We start from the raw sequence: 18,597 nt of genomic DNA on the forward strand, positions 1-18,597 counted from the left end.
ACCCAGCACTCCAGATGTGTTTCACCAGGGCTGGGCAAAGAGCCTTGACTGGCTGGCAACCCTCTTCCTAATAATGCACCCCAAGATACTTTTGGCCTTCTTGGCCACAAAGGCACATTGCTGGCTCAGAGTCAACTTGCCCACCATGACTCCCAGGCCCTCCTCTGCAGAGTTGCTCTCCAGCAGGTCAGCCCCCAGCCTGTACTGATGCATGGGATTCCTCCCTAGGTGCAGGACCCTGCACTTGCCTGTGTCGAACTTCATGAGGTTCTTCTCCACTCAACTCTCCAGCCTGTCCAGGTCTCCCTGAAATGCAGCACAGCCTTCTGGTGTATCAGCCGCTTCTCCCTGGTTGACATCATCAGCAAACTTGCTGAGGAGGCACTCTGTCCCTTCATCCAGGTCACTGATGAATAAGTTGAACAAGACTGGACCCAGTACTGACCCCTGGGGGACACCACTAACTACAGGCCTCCAATCAGACTGTGCTGCTGATCACAGCCCTCTGAGCTCTGCCTTTCAGCCAGTTCTCAATCCACCTCACTATCCACTGATCTAACATGCACTTCCTGAGCTCACCTATGAGGATGTTATGAGAGAGTGTCAAAAGCCTTGCTGAAGTCAAGGTACACAACGTCCACTGCTCTCATCTACCCAGCCAGTCATTCCATCATAGAAGGCTATCAGGTTGGTTAAACAGGATTTCCCCTTGGTGAATCCATGCTGGCTACTCCTGATCACCTTCTTTTCCTCCATATGTCTGGAGATGACATCCAGGATGAGCTGTTCCATCACCTTTCCAGGGGTGGAGGTGAGGCTGACTGGCCTGTAGTTTCCTGGTTCCTCCTTCTTGCCCTTTTTGAAGACTGGAGTGACACTGGCTTTCTTCCAGTCCTCAGGCACCTCTCCTGTTCTCTATGTCCTTTCAAAGATGACGGAGAGTGGCTTAACAGTAACATCCACCAGCTCCCTCAGCACTCATGGGTGCATCCCATTAGGCCCTATGGATTTGTGGGTGCCAAGTTTGCGTAAATGATCTCTAACCCAATCCTCCTTGACCAGGGGAAAGCACTTCTCTCCCCAGACTTTCTCTATGGTCTCCAGGGTCTGGGACTCCTGAGGGCTGACCTTTGCATTAAGGACTGAAGCAAAGGTGGTATTCAGTAACTCTGCCTTCTCTGCATCCTTCATCACCAGGGCCCCTGACCCATTCAGCAGTGGGCCCACATTTTCCCTAGTCTTCCCTTTGCTAACGATGCATTTGAAGAAGCCCTTCTTGTTGTCCTTGACATCCCTTGCCAGATTTAATTTCAAATGGGCCTTAGCCTTCCTTGTTGCATCCCGGCATACTCTGACAGTGTTCCCATCTTCCTCCAAAGTGGCCTGTCCCTTCTTCCACGTTCCGTGTACCTCCTTCTTCTGTTTGAGTTTTGCCAGGAGCTGCTTGCTCATCCATGCAGGTCCCCTGCCCCCTTTGCTTGACTTCTTACTCATAGGGATGCTCTGATCTTAAACTTGGAGGAAGTGATGCGTGACTATTAAACAGCTCTCTTAGACCATCCTTCCTTCTAGGGCCCTAACCTATAAAAAAGAAAAGACAGAAAGCAGCATTCACAAACAAAAAGTAATTTCTTCACTGAATTCTTTCCACATGTTTACAGGAAAAAATTGTTTCAGTCTTTCAATAACCCATGCATATACCCAATGTTTTAATCTTTCTGGATCCTGTTTCTCTGCAAATCTTCCAGTGATTTTGCTAGATACAGCCTGATTTTGTACATCAATAAATTAAAAAATAATAATAAAAAGAATCCCACAGATCTCTTCCAGCAGACACAGAGGTTTAACTGCTAATTAATGCTTCATCAGCCCAGAAGCTCAGAACATAAGACAGAACTTACAGCCCTTTCCATCTTGGTCCTTTATTAGCTTGTTAGCTACATGTTCTTAGCATCAGGAAATGAAGTGGCTCTTTACACAGTTGGAGTAACCTTTCAACTTGTACAAGCCAGCAGCACAGCAAGAAACTCACTGTCCTGCACCAGCTGAAATTCTTGCCTACTATTTATCACAGTTAAGATTTTTAAAGCAAGTATTCTGTCAGCTTTCTGATAATGCTCCAAACTGTTTTATATATACTCTTACTCCAAAAAAAAATCCAGCATCTATTACACAGCTGATTGTAGTTCTTCCTTTTTCCCCTACAGGGCTTTCAAAAAAATAGTATAAGAATTGGTTTATAACCTTAGGACAATGCTTTTTTGCAGCTTAAAACCCACTTCATAAAATCAAAACAAAGTGAAAAATGGTAATTTCACTTCTGGAGTCCTGGCATAATGAGAATTGTAGCTCACATGTGTTAAAAGACTGGTTTCATTTCCTCAGGGAATAGGATCCTCAGATTTGCTATTTCACACTAAACACATTTAATCAGTTAAAAAAAAATCAGCAGTGACACAGTACATCTGTTGTATTTTCTTAATCTACAACACTGGCTTATTTAAAGTTCCACAGCAAATAGAGCAAGGAGGCCTGGGCAAAAAAGGTCAGCAATGGGGAAAGGCTTTTCAAAAATTATCTCAAAAGTTCTGAAATTTTTCAGAAAGAGGAAGCTTATTTTCTTATTCTACAGAAAAAATATTACATGCCACAAGAGCACAAGAACTTTGTTCATTATGCTAATAATAGCATAGCAAAGTAACTAAAATCATAGCTTAAATTGCCAATGTTAAAGAATTCAATTCTTCAGCAACAGTAAATTTTTATGGTAAACAACATTTTGATGCATTTACCGTAACAGTGTACATTTTGGCACAATGGAGAACAGCCATTACATTCTTAAAGTCTCACTTGGGAAACTGCGCTTGGAAAATCTGCCAACCAACTTGATAAAGTTTGTTTCGGCATTTGCTGACTCGTATTTTTTAAACACTAGAATTTTTGAAAACAAATATTTTTCTATAAAATTCTTCTATTTTTGGTACTTATGGTTAACCAGTTCCTCAAGTCTTTTTCAAACATGTCTTTGTTCAAGAACTGGGAATGAGAGGAAGGTGAGATTGTATTAAGAGCTTGAGTTTCTTCCTTGCTAGTGAGTCTGTGCAAAAGAGAAAGCAAGATTATAAACCAAATATGCGGCATATTGAAAGCACAGGGAGTAATAAACAGAAGTTCTATGCTGCTACATGCTAAATACCGAAAGCATCCTCCCCACAAAATAATCACTTCCTATTACCCAGCAGGTAGGAAAATACTAGACAAATCAAGCTTACTTTTACTAATATTATAGCAGAATTTGCAAGCGGCTTCCCAACCAGTATCAATTACTGCTAGTTCAATTATTTATTTTCCCAAACCCAGCTGATGCTGTCTACTATAGTTTGAAACAAAACAAGAAAAAAAAGTAAAAGACAAATGAAGTATAACCAAATGAACTATCTACTGTACTCAAAGACAAGTAACTCCTGAAGCTAAGGTTTACTGTTGATCTTATTAGACTAATATAATCTTTTTTTTAAGAATTAAAGTTATTCAGTTAAGAAAATAATTATAAAAAGGATGGATATACAACTTCTGGATGAAAGGCATGTTGGAAGCGGACTACAACTGTGAGAAACGGAACAAAAATGCTATCAAAAAATCTATTCACATAAAATCTTTGTTTTTATTTTCATAGCATTAGAGAATTTTAGCTGCATTCCACTTGCATAAAAGAACTACCAGGACCAAACTGGTATATCAGAGTAACAGGGTACAAAGCAGTCTCAACATCAACAGTCTTAACTGTCAGCCACATTCACTCCTTTATACACATAGCTTTCTGAGAATATGTTGATGTCTATAAAACAATGATATGTAAGTTAAAGCCTTAGATGTACGGACCAAGATGAACAGCAGAGTTCATTAATAGTTAGAGCTCAGCAAATTGCCCACCACAATTCTCCATGTTTTCAGGATATGACCTTTTCTAGTATTAATTAAAATTTTAAATACCCTAGAAATGCAAATACATGTTTGTCATCACCTTTAACGTGGTGCATTACAAGAAATCATCTAAGCATAATGAATTTTGATATTGATAGTTCAATTGCAAAGCTTGCTACCTGTATGTTAATATGCAATGCATAATCTTCTCAGCAGGCACTCTATCTGATGAAGTGATTTTCATGAATAATTCACTGGGAAAAGGGCTCTGACTGAGACACAATTTGCAATAATGTTTTTCAAGTGAGATCAGTGAAAATCAGAAGCTGTCACTGGCAATTTGTTTCACTTTACATTCAAAAGGTCACACCCTTGACACACAAAGGAAGCTGGAAATGCCCTTCTCCTCTTTTACATATCAGCATCACATTTTCTGCACTCTCTTTTTATGCTGCCTATTCTGACACCTAGAGAGTGTCATTTATTCCAGGAGTTAATGAAAGCAGAGGCTTTGTAAATTAGTTTTGGGGGGGGTTGTTTGTTTGCTTTTGTTTACTTAAGATCCGAATACATCCATCAATCACCTCTGCATTCTACAATAGGGAAGATAACAGAGTACCATAATTAGAGAGAGATGCATTTCCATAGTACACTTCAAGTATCTAAACAGGCAAGCTGTATTATTTGAGGCCACAAAGCAATTAATGATATTAGAAAATACATTTATGCTAGACTTCAAAGTACACACAAAATGGGATAATTCACTACACATATTTGCTAACTACTTGAACACTACTAATTAAGTACCTATATGCTTTCATGATTTAGAGCGCTAACATTTTATGATTTCACAGGTCTAAGAACTTCCATTTTCATTAAAAGGTGTTTAAGTTAAATAGCTGTTGATATTTTGAAATACCCAAAAGAATCAGAAGAAAGTATATATTCCAGTTATGTATATATACAGGACCAAAAGGCTCTTCAAATCCAGTTCCATATCCTCACACCACATAAACTAATAAGCTCATTAAGCATTACCCTAAGTCTAGGTGTTTTTTCAGCTGCTTCTGCTGAAAGTCTGTTTCTAAGTCTCCCCTCTGCTAACTTCTGAAACTTTATTCTAACTTGCAGCTTTTTAAATCTGTGGCCTGTTTATTCTTCATCTGTGTGTGCCAAGGATGTCTAAGGACACAGGGAGAAAACAGAGATATAGACAATTCCTTGATCAGCTTAGCAGGCCTCTCTAGAGTAGCTGCAGTTTCAGGTTTTCCTGAAAATGAGTTAGAAGAACTGTATTGCAGCATGCTGGCAGGGTCTTGCATTAATAGCAGCATGTATTTTTCCTTTCTCTTCAATGGCACATTTCAGGATTTCATTCGTTTTTCCCATGTCTCCATCCTCCTGGTGGCATAGGTCATCCTATGATCTGCTAATACACCCAGGTTTTTCTCCATCGGTGTTTCCAGTGAGAGAGTTCAGAGTACAGAAAACCTGACTTTGTACTTCTTTAACTACCATATCAATGCTATTCCTCCGCTCTTTACCAGAACATGTAGTTGCATGAAACTCTTGTTCCTTCTTAATTAGGGGCATTACATTTGCTTTTCTTCTAATAACTGATGCTGCTCCACTACTTAACAGATTTGTAGAACAGAATTTTTGAGCATCAGAACACGTATTGCTTGTTTGAGATAACTTTTGCAAAGGGAAGTCCTGTCTTATAAGCCTATGTGAAATAGACTTTCTGTGAACAAGTCCACCTCCATGGGACCAGCACGTAATATGCTTGTGAAAAAAGTCTTAAAATCTGACTAGGCATCGAGGCTATTACAAGAGCAGGAGCTATAAGGTCACAGGACATGGATCCAGATCCCAGAAACTGAGATATCTTCTCTGTGAACTAAGTTTTTAGGATCATTCAGATCTGAAGCCACATATTATTTTCTGTGTATGAAGAGCCAGATTTTGTCAAGACAAGTGGATGCTTACCCACTGTGCGGAAGACTGGACAAGACAAACTGGATGGTGAGTGATCTTATCCAGAATATCCAGTATCATCATTTTCACGTAAGAGAAGTCTTCTGGTGAGGCCCATCTAGGAAAGTGTCAATGACTGTTCAACCTAGTTCCCAATCCTGTGTCTTCTACCTACCTTAAGCATGTTAGAACAGTTCTTCATATACGTGAAAACAAAACCTTAATAGAGCAACGCTAGTGCAACCAGTTTTGTGTTTTCCTAGAAATCCCTCCCATATTCTTCTGCCTCCAGCAAAACGTCTCACTTGTGTGTTGGCTTGCCTTCATCTCATCTGAACTTCTTGAGTCTTACGCAGCTTAGGCCAACGGCAACATCTTCAATCCTCCTTGGAAAGAGCCATGTACACATCCACAGTGTAGTGTAAAAATAACGGGACAAAACACAGCATCTCTCCCTGCTGTTACTCTCTACAGATCAGTCTCAGAGTGAAACAAAGATTAAAGATCTGGAGTTTGGCTAGTGCAGTTTTTATTTTTGTGTTGCAGTAACTGCTTATGCGTTGTGGTCAAGCTCTGCTATATGAGAAACAACAAGGGAGCAAAGCTACAGTAGCAGCTGCAGGCATATTATACTAATCTCAGACCTCAGTTATGTTATTGATAGAGCAATGATCTCCCTGCCTTTCCAAATTCTTTCTCAACAGAAATATGAAGCATGAAATGTCAATAGAAGCCTTTATTAGTTCAACATCTAGAAGACATTTTGAGAAAATCAGCAAAGATGCTCATCAGAAATGCAGTATAAACATTCAAATACTGTTTTCTCATTTCTGACTTTGAAATTCTAACCACACTGCTGATTTAAACTGTCTACATTCCCACTGCAAACATTAAGAGTATCACAGGTTGTTTGGTCAGATTTCCTTTCTGATATAAAACTGCAAGATTTCATATATCATTTGCCTAAGGAAAAGGATTAAAGCAACGGAAATACAAACTGTATGCACTTAAGATACAATTAATACAATCTAAGAAGGTATCTACTGTACCAAATTTTGAAGAAAATGAAAACAAAAGAGTGATTGCTTAAAATTATTCCTCTGTCAGCAGAATAGCTACAGTTCACACTTGATGAGTGCTTTGAAATAGAGTGTAACGGAGAACTGGAGGAATGGTAATGTGTAGTGATCTGTCACCAACAACAATTGGTTGCCAGCTGGCACAGTAATTTTCTACCTGCAATTATGTCATTTTTCAGTCATTTTTATGAGATCACAAAAAAAAAGGACAATCTAAACACTGTATTAATACTCATACTTTTCTCCAGAGATCTGCAGATCTGCTAAAGCTTTGAAGAACCTATTGAGAGCCTAAGTCAGGAATATCTATTAAAACAGACCTTTCTTAATTTCTTTCTACAAACCATTTGCAAATATGATTCCCCAAAATAAAAAAGACTCAATTTTGGGATGTGACTTACCTAAAATGCTTTTATTTCTAGACTAGAAGGCAACACCACCATTATTAGAATGCCGAGTGATGCAATATACCATGAATGCCAAAGATTACTTCAACAGGACACTTCCCATACTTGGACTTACCAGTTCTCCAATCAGATCTGTTCAGGAGTACAAAGACATTTAACTTGTACCAATTTTGTACACTCAGGACAGGATAAGATGAACTCGGAAATACTCCTTCAACCAACAGCTCGCTGAGCACAGAGGCTCCAAAATTCCCAGTACAATTCTATTGATATTTTACCTCAGTAAGATTATTAAAGAAAATAATCTTGAAAACCATTTACAAACATATTAAGGATAAGAAGGTGATTGAAAGTAGTTAGCATAGATTTATGACGGGAAAATCAAGCTTGATCAACCTGATAGCTTTCTAGAATGAGGTAATATGCTCAGTGATGAGAGCAGATGAGAGAGATGTTTATCTTCACTTTAGTAAGGCTTCAGTGCTATCTCCCGTAACATCCTCATAAAAACTGATGAAGAATGAGATAGGTAGACAGACAGTGAGATGGATTAAGAACTGGCTGAACTGCCAGGCTCAAAGTGTTGTGATCATCAGCACAAAGTCTAGCTGGAAGCCAGTCAATAGTGGCTTCCCACAGGAATCAAAACTGGGGACGGTACTGTTTAACATCATCACTGATGGCCTGAATAATGGGACAGAGCGTGCCCTCAGTAAGTTTGATAATGACAAAATCGTGAGGAGTGTTTCATAGATCAGATGGTTGCGCTGCCATTCGGAGGGACATCCAAGGGCTGAAGAAAGGTGCTGATAGGAACCTCATGAAGTTTAACAAAGGGAAAAAACAAATCTTATACCTGGGATGAATTATCCAATGCACCAGGATAGACTGGAGGCTGACTGGCTGGAAAGTAACTGTAAAAAAGAAACTGGGGAATGTGTTGGACAAGTTGGACATGAGACAGCAATGCACTTACGTGGCAAAGGCAGCCAGCAGCATCCTAGGCTTCCTAAGGAAGAGTGCTGCCAACAGGTTGAGGAAAGTGATCCTTCTCTCTGGCTCAGCACCAGTGAGACACATCTGGAGTGCTGAGTTCAGTTCTCATGAGAGACACATATTGGAGCAAGTCCAGCCAAGGGCCACGAAGATCATTATCGGACAGGAGCATCCCTCATACAAGGAGAGGCTAAGAGAGCTGAGGTTGTTTAGCCAGGAGAAGAGAAGGCTCAGGAGGATCTCATCAATATGTATAAACATCTGATGGGTGGGATGGAAGAGTAAAGAAGATGGAGCCAGACTCTCCTCAGTGGTGCCCAGTGACAGGATGAGATGCCATGGGCACAAACTGAAATACAGAACTCCATTTATGCATAAGAAAAAAAAAAAACTTTACTTCTGAGGACAATCAAACACTGGAACAGGTTTGCCAACCTTGGAGATACTCAGAACTTGTGTACAGTCCTGAGCAACCTGCTCAAAGTGATCCTGCTCTGAGCCAGGAATTGGACTAGATGATCTCCAGGGGCCCTTCCAAACTCAGCTATTCTCCGATTCAGTGTCTCTCCCTGCACTTAAATGGAGCTATTGAGAGCACAGGAGTGATTTGGCAAGGAGAATATTGTTGTTGTTGCTGTTAAAAAAAAAAAAAAAAAAAAGTGGGAAAAAAAAATCCTGGTCTCTTTTCAACTCTATTTATGCTCTATGGATAGTGTGCACCTGCATTTCATTACACTGCACTGCAAAAAAAACACCCTAACACTAAATCATTTCATATTCCTAATGTAACAACACACAATTACTTATACAAGCACATGATACCAGGAAATAATAAGAGAATTTAGTGTATTTAAGTTAACAAATAATTTCCATACTGTAGGTGGAACTGTCAGTACAATCTTAAGGTTATGTTCTCAGTTGCTTGTATATTTGCCAAACTTTAATCACTTGGGCTTAGGTTTTTCGTGCTGCTTGCATGCCTCAGGCAAAATAAAATATAACATACTTTTCAGCCAAAATTGTTCAGCTGTCTGCAAAATCAGGTCAGAGAAAATATGTCCCCCAGAAGTAGAGAATTCAAATTTGGCAAGAAATTTCCTTTGTTTTAGGGATTTTCTTTTTTTATCTCAGCAAAAAAACTACACAGACTCAAGTAAAAGACAACTGCTCAGTTTCAGGTTAAAATATCTGTGATGTTATCCTTGTTTCCCAACTCCTGGTGCTGTTCATAGGCGGGGGTTTTCATCATTCTCAGTTACTGACTCTGTGTGAGCTCAGGGCTAAGGGGTTGAACAGAACTGTTTATGTAACTGTAGTGCACGGCTACATGGGGCCAAATGGAGATACATGCCCAATCTCCCCTGCAAATGCCCAGAAAGCATCACATTTTCCTGCTCCTAACAAATGAATAGAAATTCATTCAAGGGAAATCAGAGCAGCAAATCGAAACAAAGACATCAATCAGTGAGTTCAGAGAATAACAAAAGAGGATGAAAAAAGATACTATGAGAGGTGCAGAAAAGACCACAGATAGCAGGAAGTATGGAACAGTCCTGCCAGAGAAACCAAAATTTTTAACCTGTAACAGACTTGACAAAGTATTTGAAAACAGCATTGAATATAATAGAATCATCATGAGCAATGTGGAAAAGCTGAGTAAAGCATAACGATTCTTTAGTTTTCCTAAACACAGGTGTTAAATGAAATATCATGTAGAATATTGGAAACTTAAACATACGTATATCATGAAGTTAATGGATGACAGGTCTTTTGGGGAAGACTGCACACAGTGGATGAAATCTTTCAGTTCAAGAAGTCCCTGATAGCTTTCTAGAATCCAGGGTGAGTGTTTCACAGGAAGGATCACTTTATCACGTCTGTTTCTTATATTCTTTCCTTAAGCCTCCCCCAGAGTTCACTACCAGGGACAAGAGGCTGAATTCACCAACCTCACGTGCTTCTCACTAGAAGGGAGGAGCTCACTATAAGCAGTAAATAGGGCAAGGGCTGGGACCAACAGGACAGTGCAGCAAGTATGGAAAGTCTGAAAGGGAAACCATACACACAGAAGAACGTGGGCAACTGCTGGAGGAGATGGGCAATCAAAGATAGCAGTGGCATGCAGATATGATTAGGTTATTATGGGCAAACCTGTAAGAGCTGAAGAAAGAGCCACACACGAAGAGTACAACTGAGAAGAAAATTGGATTCCCGTAAGGGGCAAGAGAGGGGGAGGGAAGAAGACATCTGGTAAGAAATCAAGTGAAATCATGCCTTGCTATGCCAAAAGCAAAAACACTGAGACAAGCTAGGACTGAGAAGCAGCAACAACTACATGGGCCAATGCAGCCAAACTCTTGGAAAAAAACCAAGGTGGTGAGTGCCCCATTGAGCACATTTCTGTCCTCTAGAAATGAGCTGAAAATTCAAAAGAAACCTGCAGGACAAAATACCATCTATTTCTGTTAATTGCTAATATTAAAAATGACAATATTTTTCACCAACCCAATGGCAGAAACCTGCTGGACTGATAAAAATACTTGCTTATGCTAAACCTCAGTAATTCGCTTAAATGTTTTAGCAAGATAGATCTCACTGCAGTAGTAGAGCAGGTGCATATTAACTGACTGAGGGACAGGAAAGAGGGATGTTTTAGCAGTATCCTCCTGGTAAAGGACATGCTTTGTCTAAGAAGGATAGATGTAACGTCAACTCAGTATTAATTCCCAGACCATTTTAAGCCTATTCAGCTGAGACCTCATAATATGGCAATATAGTAAGTTGTCAATACAGATTTAAAAAAGGTGGAGCAACAGTTTCTTCAAACTCACAACTGTATGTATTCCACTGTAGACAGCAAACTGTTTGCCAGTAATTTAATTTGCATAGGTGGGTCTGATGGAGCAGTCAGTTTACCGGAATACTACTCTTGTAAACATGGTAGTGCTTTCTTTTCTTAGCCCTCTGCCTACCAAACTCTTTGTACCAGCTGTGCATGCTGTCTCCTTGTTCAGCAGAATAGCTGAATGATACTGGCTTATCTTATATAAGGATGGTGTGCTTGTTTGTTCTGAATGCAAATTACGGTAGACAATTCATGGAAAACTTTAATCTGAAAGTTGAGTTTTTCATTAACATCTTAAAGACAAAAAATAAAAGTGAAAACTTACATAGCAGATGCTATGATTAATCTAAACATAGCTTTTCATTTCTAGCCAGTTTCTTTTTACTTGGAAGGGGAAGGAAGGAAAGATTAAAGCAAAAAAATCATAAAAGTGGATGGAAGATAAATTAGCATAGTTGAAGGTATGTTCGTGCCAACAGACTTTGAGATGCATCTATTTCCTGATCAGTTTGCTTCAGAAAAACAAACCAAAAATAAGTTTAAAGCTTTAAAGAGTGTGTGTGTGTGTGAGAGAGAGAGACAGAGAGACAGAGAGAGAGAAATTAGAGGCAAAAACAATAATACAATACTAAATACATATACAAACTTTTTTTATGAAAAGTGATTGACACTGAACATTTTTGTAGCAAATGTGATTGATTGCCAATGATTCTGCTACAGTTATTACAAGCAATTAAATATTACGCCAAGTTCTCAAGGCACATAGCCTTATTAAGGATGATGGCAACACTGCAATTTTAACACTCGAATACTTGCACCTGACCCCTCAATTAACCTACTGCCCATAGTCTACATTAAGAAAACCTGACATATGAACACTATATGCATCTGTACATTTCTTAATATGCAGCAAATTAGTTCTGAATGGGCAGTTTTAAAGTAGGACACACGGCACATTTGTGTCTCTTGGTGAGAAATCAATTTCTCTCATAGGCACAGCTGAGCTGCAAAATTCACAATTAACAAACATGACCTGCTTTATGCCCATACAGATAAAGAAAACAAGCTGAATTGTTTGTAATTTTTATCTTTATCTAGAAACCTTAAACAAATATTTTTAGAATAAAGTAAGTTTAATTCCTGCATATTTCCAGATAAAATTATAATTAATTTTCTTGTTTTTAAGACTCTGCTTTAGACAAGTGTGTTAGGACACCTGAAAAAACTACACATGTTCAATAGTAAAGACTAGTCATCTTAGTCTAGTCAAAGCTTTTCTCAAAATTACTGAATATCCCGATCTGCAGAAGCTCTGAGTACAAAAAGATACTGTACTGCTTTGTATATTCTAGTACACCACAATAACTTTACTTCTACTGCAACAACCAAAACTCCAAATGTAACTCCATATGTTAGGAAGAGCTTTCTGAAATCAATTCTAATGGCTTTGAACATAACTGTAATCAGATTTTGTTAAAAACTTTTGTTATGTGCTGTGCACACTGTGGTAACAGGGCATGTGTAATTGAACATTATATAATAAAGCAAAATGGATCTCTGTGCTTGGCACTGGGCTTGATGCCCTGCTTCTATCAAAGTAGCTCCAAAGAGGAGCCAGATCTTTTTTGTAGTCATTTTTCAACAGTCTACCCACAATGTTAACACCTTGGCAGTTCACAACGAATAGTACAGGCCTGCCCCTCCTTCCCCTTCACCGCCCCCCCCCCCAACAAAAAAAAAGTTAAGTAATAAGGCCTTTTTTTCCTGCTTTCTGCCTCCCTTGAAAGGTATCTACGTACATTTTGCCTATATGTGGAAAGGCAACAGGTCATCCAACTTCAAGGAGCATTTGGTACAGGCCAAGAACAGGCAAAGTTACGTTTACTAAGCCTATGCCCGATTTCCCACCTGACTTACCACATTCAATCCACTATGAGATATGTGAGAATCAAGCACTTATCACACAAAAGATGACCATGAGGAAACGGACAATTGTACAAATTAGCAAAGTACACAGCTAGCAAAAAGCAGTGAAACAACCCTGAGGAGGGAAGCATACTTGTGCCTGTATTATCCAACACCTGTAGAAACACATGACCAATCCACTTCACATAGGCACTTTTATCTGTAAGGATCATTTCTGCATTATTGTTCACACCAACAAATTTCATGCAAACAGTTCATCACAGCACTCATCAAGCTCTCATTTCGTATTAACTGAACTAAACATCAGTTAATCTCATTCCTCTCCAGAATCACAAAGCTAAAAACAACTCAGTATAATTTTGAATGAAAGTTCTACCTGTTCCACCAATTGCTGGAACCAGTTATCAAGTGACACTCGATCACATACACTTTCCTTTAGAGAACATCAGGAGACAAAGCCTAAGATTAGCGCAAGGAAGTGCATAAATTTAAAATTAGCAGCTGAATACATACATCTCACAGAAGAAAGATAAGTACGTACAAAGAAGCAATACACTGTGTTGAATGAAAGTTCTTGATGTATTACTAAATGATTGTAGGTAAATGAACCTCTACTTAACATAAACCCGTACTTGCTTGTCAGGATTCCCCTATCAGACATCAGCAGAGCAATTGCAATTAGAAGAGGATACGCACATCTACTATAAGGATGCATCATAACAGTTCAAGACGTATCCAAACTAGAGATATTTTAATTACTTCTAAACAAAAGTTGGTAAGATAAAATCTTAGGCATAACCGAGACTATTCTCATTATATAGGCACATGTGGAAGTGAGGAAACAGATGAAAAATAACTGGTTTGTGCACTCTTGAACAGGCTTATGAACACAGAAGACTTAAGGCTACAGATCAGGCTATAAGCTGGGTTCAGTTTTGGAAATAAGTGTAGTTATGGTGGAAGGCCACAAGAAGATGGTCTCATGTATTATTTCAGTTCTCAAAGCCATGCCATTCCTGTATGAAGCCTTAGCTCAGTACATCTCCTAATTTTATACTGAGATTTTTTAAAAAATGTTTTTTCTGATTTCATGCCAAAGTCATTAATGAAAATGTAATGAGCCCAAGACCAGCCTCTTAATAACAAAGGGTACTAAAAAATATCCTCTAACTTGATGTTTCTGCTTCATTTGTCCTTTGCTATCTTCCTATTTGCCCCTTTTTTTTTTTCAGTCAACCAGTAATTATTCTACTAAAAGAGTTTTTCCCATTAAAGGATTAATCTCCGTTGTGGCACTGTATTGCCTGCATTTCTCTAAAACTGATGCAGCAGTTCTAAACACACCTTCTCTGTTTAGAAATATGGATTTTAAACAACAAAGGTTAAATATTGTTTGTTTGTTTTAAGGTGGGTAATGCGTATTATTTCAAATTCTACTTAAACAATTGGACACAGATGTTTCTTTTCAAAGATTTTGGAAATTCAGAAAACAAGCAAAAAAGCTTCCATACTATTGAATTCAGATGAATAAACCTCCAAATAATTACCCTTCTACTCTTGTATCTATAATCAGGTACAAGCATTTACTATTCCGTAGTCATATGATACTACTTCTCACTTCAATGCAAGGATCCATTAGGTTTTTAATAAATCTCTCAAGTGTCAATTCCTTGAGAACGCTGGAACAGAATGCCAATTACAGCACATTACTGTTTCAAGTTTTAGTGCTTTAGTTACTTCCCTTTCAAAACTATCATTATCCCCCTTCCTGGAAGCTGAGGCAAAGTATTTCATTCCCAAACCAATCTAGATTATGTTCAATCTCCATTTCATCCTCACTACATGCAGCCCATCTTTCTCCTTACTCTTTTAAACTAATTGGCTGAAAAATACTTTGCTCTTTGCTTTCATTCCTAACACACTGCATTTGGCAATTAGCACTTCACCCCTAATTTTGAATTCTTTGATTGGTGACTGATTGCCTCTTTCCCATGCCTGCATTTAGGAATATTCTTTTGGACATCAGTATTCTTCTCATGCATTTGGATTCATTTCAAATTACATTGCTTCAAAAAATATTCCATCTGGAATTTTAAGTCTCCCTTTCATTTGATTATCTGGGCTCTACAGTGTAGCTGTCTTCATAAATCCTTAATTTCTCAGTGTTTGCCCTTTTGAAATTAAGAACATTAAACATGTATTACTGCTTATCAATCCAAGTCAAATCAAATCAACGCAGGACTACAGGACCTAAAAGTATTCTGCTTTTCCATGCTACTCCCTAAAATCAAGTTAGTATCAAGTTAGTATAATTGAAAAAAATTAATTTATGAAGATATTGATTAAATGTTAATCAGTATTTAAGTTCTAACATGATTATTGGCAATTTTTCCTCATATCTGGAAATAGAGGGAATAGCGTTACTCTCTCCAACGTTGTGAGATCTGGCAAATCTTGTCCAAGAGATTTGCAGTTTCCAAAGACCACCCCATCAGAATCTCCTTACCATCTCTTCCCAGACTCAGTATACTGAATCCAGGGTACCACATTATGACCATACACTTTTATTTTCATTTTCCTCAGAAAATCATTCTTCATATCTGTCATTATTTCTGTTTGTTAACCTGTACAGGGAGCATTCAGGCTCCCCTGTCTTTTTACAAGACCTCCTGTATTACCACACAAATACTTCAGTAGTGCCCTGCTGACCACAATTGAGTAACAATAGCATCCGTTCTTCAGTTAAAATACTTATCTATCACTATTATAAATACTTGTAACTGCCCCTTCCCTTCCTGTTTCCCCATTACCCCTTCTTACTGCATCACTTGCCATTTGCTGCTTTCTCATACTGTTCTATTCTTATGTACTCAACTTAGGATAAAAGATGTCATGACTTCTTCCAAAGCTTCATTTCTGACTTCTTAGTTTACTGTCCTCACACCAGGCGATGGGGAATCTAACCTCTGAAAAGGCTTTTTCCAGTAAAGGCTTCCCTTAGTCAAACATCTTAAAAATCTTCCTCCTAACATGCATTCCTGTGCCCTTTGCCTGTCTTAATTTGCCATGTTTTCCCCATCTTTTATTTTTTAAAAAGGGGACTGAAACAATTCACTCGTTTCACTCATATATCCCCTGAACCCTTACCACCAGAAGTATCTTTCCTAATTTTGTGCAATTAACCCTTAAAGCAGAAAATTGTCATTTATCCCAAGTGCCAGTGTCCATGAAAAATATATGTATGGATAGTGATATATTGCTTGCTCAGCTGGGTCACCTAGAGCATGTTCGACAGGGTTGCATCCAGGCAGGGCTTGAAGATCTCCAGAGAAGGAGACTCCACAACCTCTCTGGGCAACCTGGGCCAGTGCTCAGTCACTCTCACAGGGAAGAAATTCCCCCTCGCGGTCAGGCAGAACTTCCTGTGCTTCAATTTCTGCCCATTGTCTCTTGTCCTGTCACACGGGGCAACTGAAAAGAGTTTGGCCCCATCCCCCTGACACCCTCCCTTCAGGTACTTGCACACATTGATCAGATCCCCCCTCAGTCTGCTCTTCCCCAGGCTGAACAGGCCCAGCTCTCGCAGCCGTTCCTCACAGGGCAGGTGCTCCAGCCCTCTGATCATCTTTGTAGCCCTATGCTGGACTCTCTCCATGTCTCCATGTCTCTCTTGTACTGGGGAGCCCAGAACTGGACGCAGTACTCCAGATGAGGCCTCACCAGGGCTGAGAACATCAACAATAATAATAGCAATAATGCATTCAAATATTACATACTATAATAAAAACAAATGTCTCAGTTAACACAAGGAAAGTCAACACAGGCGAGAAGACAGATGTGACCTCCATGCTTTTCAGTTTTACCTTTTTCTAATTAAGAAACGTCTGTATCAACTTGGATGGTCTGAGTGCTACATTTAGTGCAATTCCCCTCCCCAAAATTTCATTTTTTTCTAGTCCAGCTTTCAAGTTGTTTTCAGCAAAGCATTAAGGATAATACAATTTCATGAATTTAAAATTAGTCAAGGTGATCCTTATGACATTCTGTATTGTTCTAACATACAAATTGAAAAACGTCAATTTTATGAGTCTCATACTGAAGCACTTAATTACAGGATGAAGTCATACTGAAACCTGTCTAAAGCACTTAACGTTGCTTGAGGGTACAGGAGAATCACTTCATCTCTTTAAGTGGTTTATCAGAGTTCAAATAAGTGTTTAAAAGATATTTTTATGTAACATAAAATGCATTGTTTTATTAAACTATATTACAGTTCACAGTAAGAAAAAAATCTTGATCTTCATCCACTTCAGCACTGTTTCCTGGGAAACAGAATGTCACAATATGGCCACTATATGGAAGTTCATTATTTTATCAAGCACAGTAGCCACCCAGTGGCTACTCAGTACTCAGATTTTCACTGATACTCCCTTGAGTTCAGTACCTCCATAGTGGGAAATGAGGAACTAAAAACATCAGTATTTCTTTTCCAGTAGGCTTAAACATTTTGAAAAAAGACCAAAAGGTATGAATATAGGAACTTTTTTTTAATCGTTATTGGAACTTTTTAGGTTCTAGTCTGGGTTGTTGCTTTCTATTTTTTTTCTCCTTTTTAAATTAAAAAAAATACTAGACAGAGACTAGCCCCAAGCTTGAGTCTCTCTAATATATTTTTGTGAAACATGCAGTCAGAGATTGTAAATATAAATAGAAAAGCAGTTATAAACAAATCACTTTTATAAAGGATATAGTTGGAATAGGTACTTTTAAGGAAACTAGGATTACATACTGTATAAAAAGGTCTGTACTTAACAGTAGGAATGACAGTAAGAGAATGAATACCAGCAAAAAGGACTGTATTACCTACTGAATCATATATTTGCAGAGGGGAGAAAAACTGTTAGCTCCATGTAACAGAAGTTTAATAGTTACCATAGTTAATGTTCACCTCTGTAAGTATTCACTAAATTTACCCAAATCCCAAAGTCAAATAACATTGAATCTAAAATAACTCAGTAAATTCTCATCTTCTCCCTAAATTATCTTCAGTATTTTAAGTCTGAAGTCATGACAGTATCTCCTTCAAATCCTCTGACTGATTTGGAGAGCTTACGATGCATGTTGACGACAGGATACGCTAACATTTTAATGCAGTTTTGGGAAATACCAAAATGTTTTCTATTCCATTTGTATTTTATTTTTAAAACTATGCTTTTAAGGGAGTTTGTTTTTATTCTGGTTTATTTTGCTTTCGGCTACCTAGCAAATCAAAACAAGTGTGTTTTCCCACAATAAATCTGATGTTTAGACAGCTTATATGTGTTCTTTTCAACATGTTGGAATAGGAAACCATCAGACCAAGGTAAGCAACATAGAGATAACACACATTTACCATGCAGTAGATGTATCTGAGTAGTTAAGTTATATTTTCATCATCTCATTG

General features: G+C 38.5%; 1 long non-coding RNA gene across 1 annotated transcript in view; it reads right to left on the reverse strand.

The window, feature by feature from the left end:
* Window positions 1–1,178: 1,178 nt before the first annotated feature.
* Window positions 1,179–18,597, reverse strand: part of LOC134153915 (uncharacterized) — a 47,643-nt gene continuing 30,224 nt past the window's right edge. Inside the window, exon 3 of the long non-coding RNA XR_009961282.1 lies at window positions 1,179–1,581. This is a non-coding gene — a long non-coding RNA (uncharacterized LOC134153915). The remainder of the gene's footprint in view (window positions 1,582–18,597) is intronic.

The sequence above is a fragment of the Rhea pennata genome, chromosome Z (assembly GCF_028389875.1).
Source record: "Rhea pennata isolate bPtePen1 chromosome Z, bPtePen1.pri, whole genome shotgun sequence".
NCBI classification, from domain to species: domain Eukaryota; kingdom Metazoa; phylum Chordata; class Aves; order Rheiformes; family Rheidae; genus Rhea; species Rhea pennata.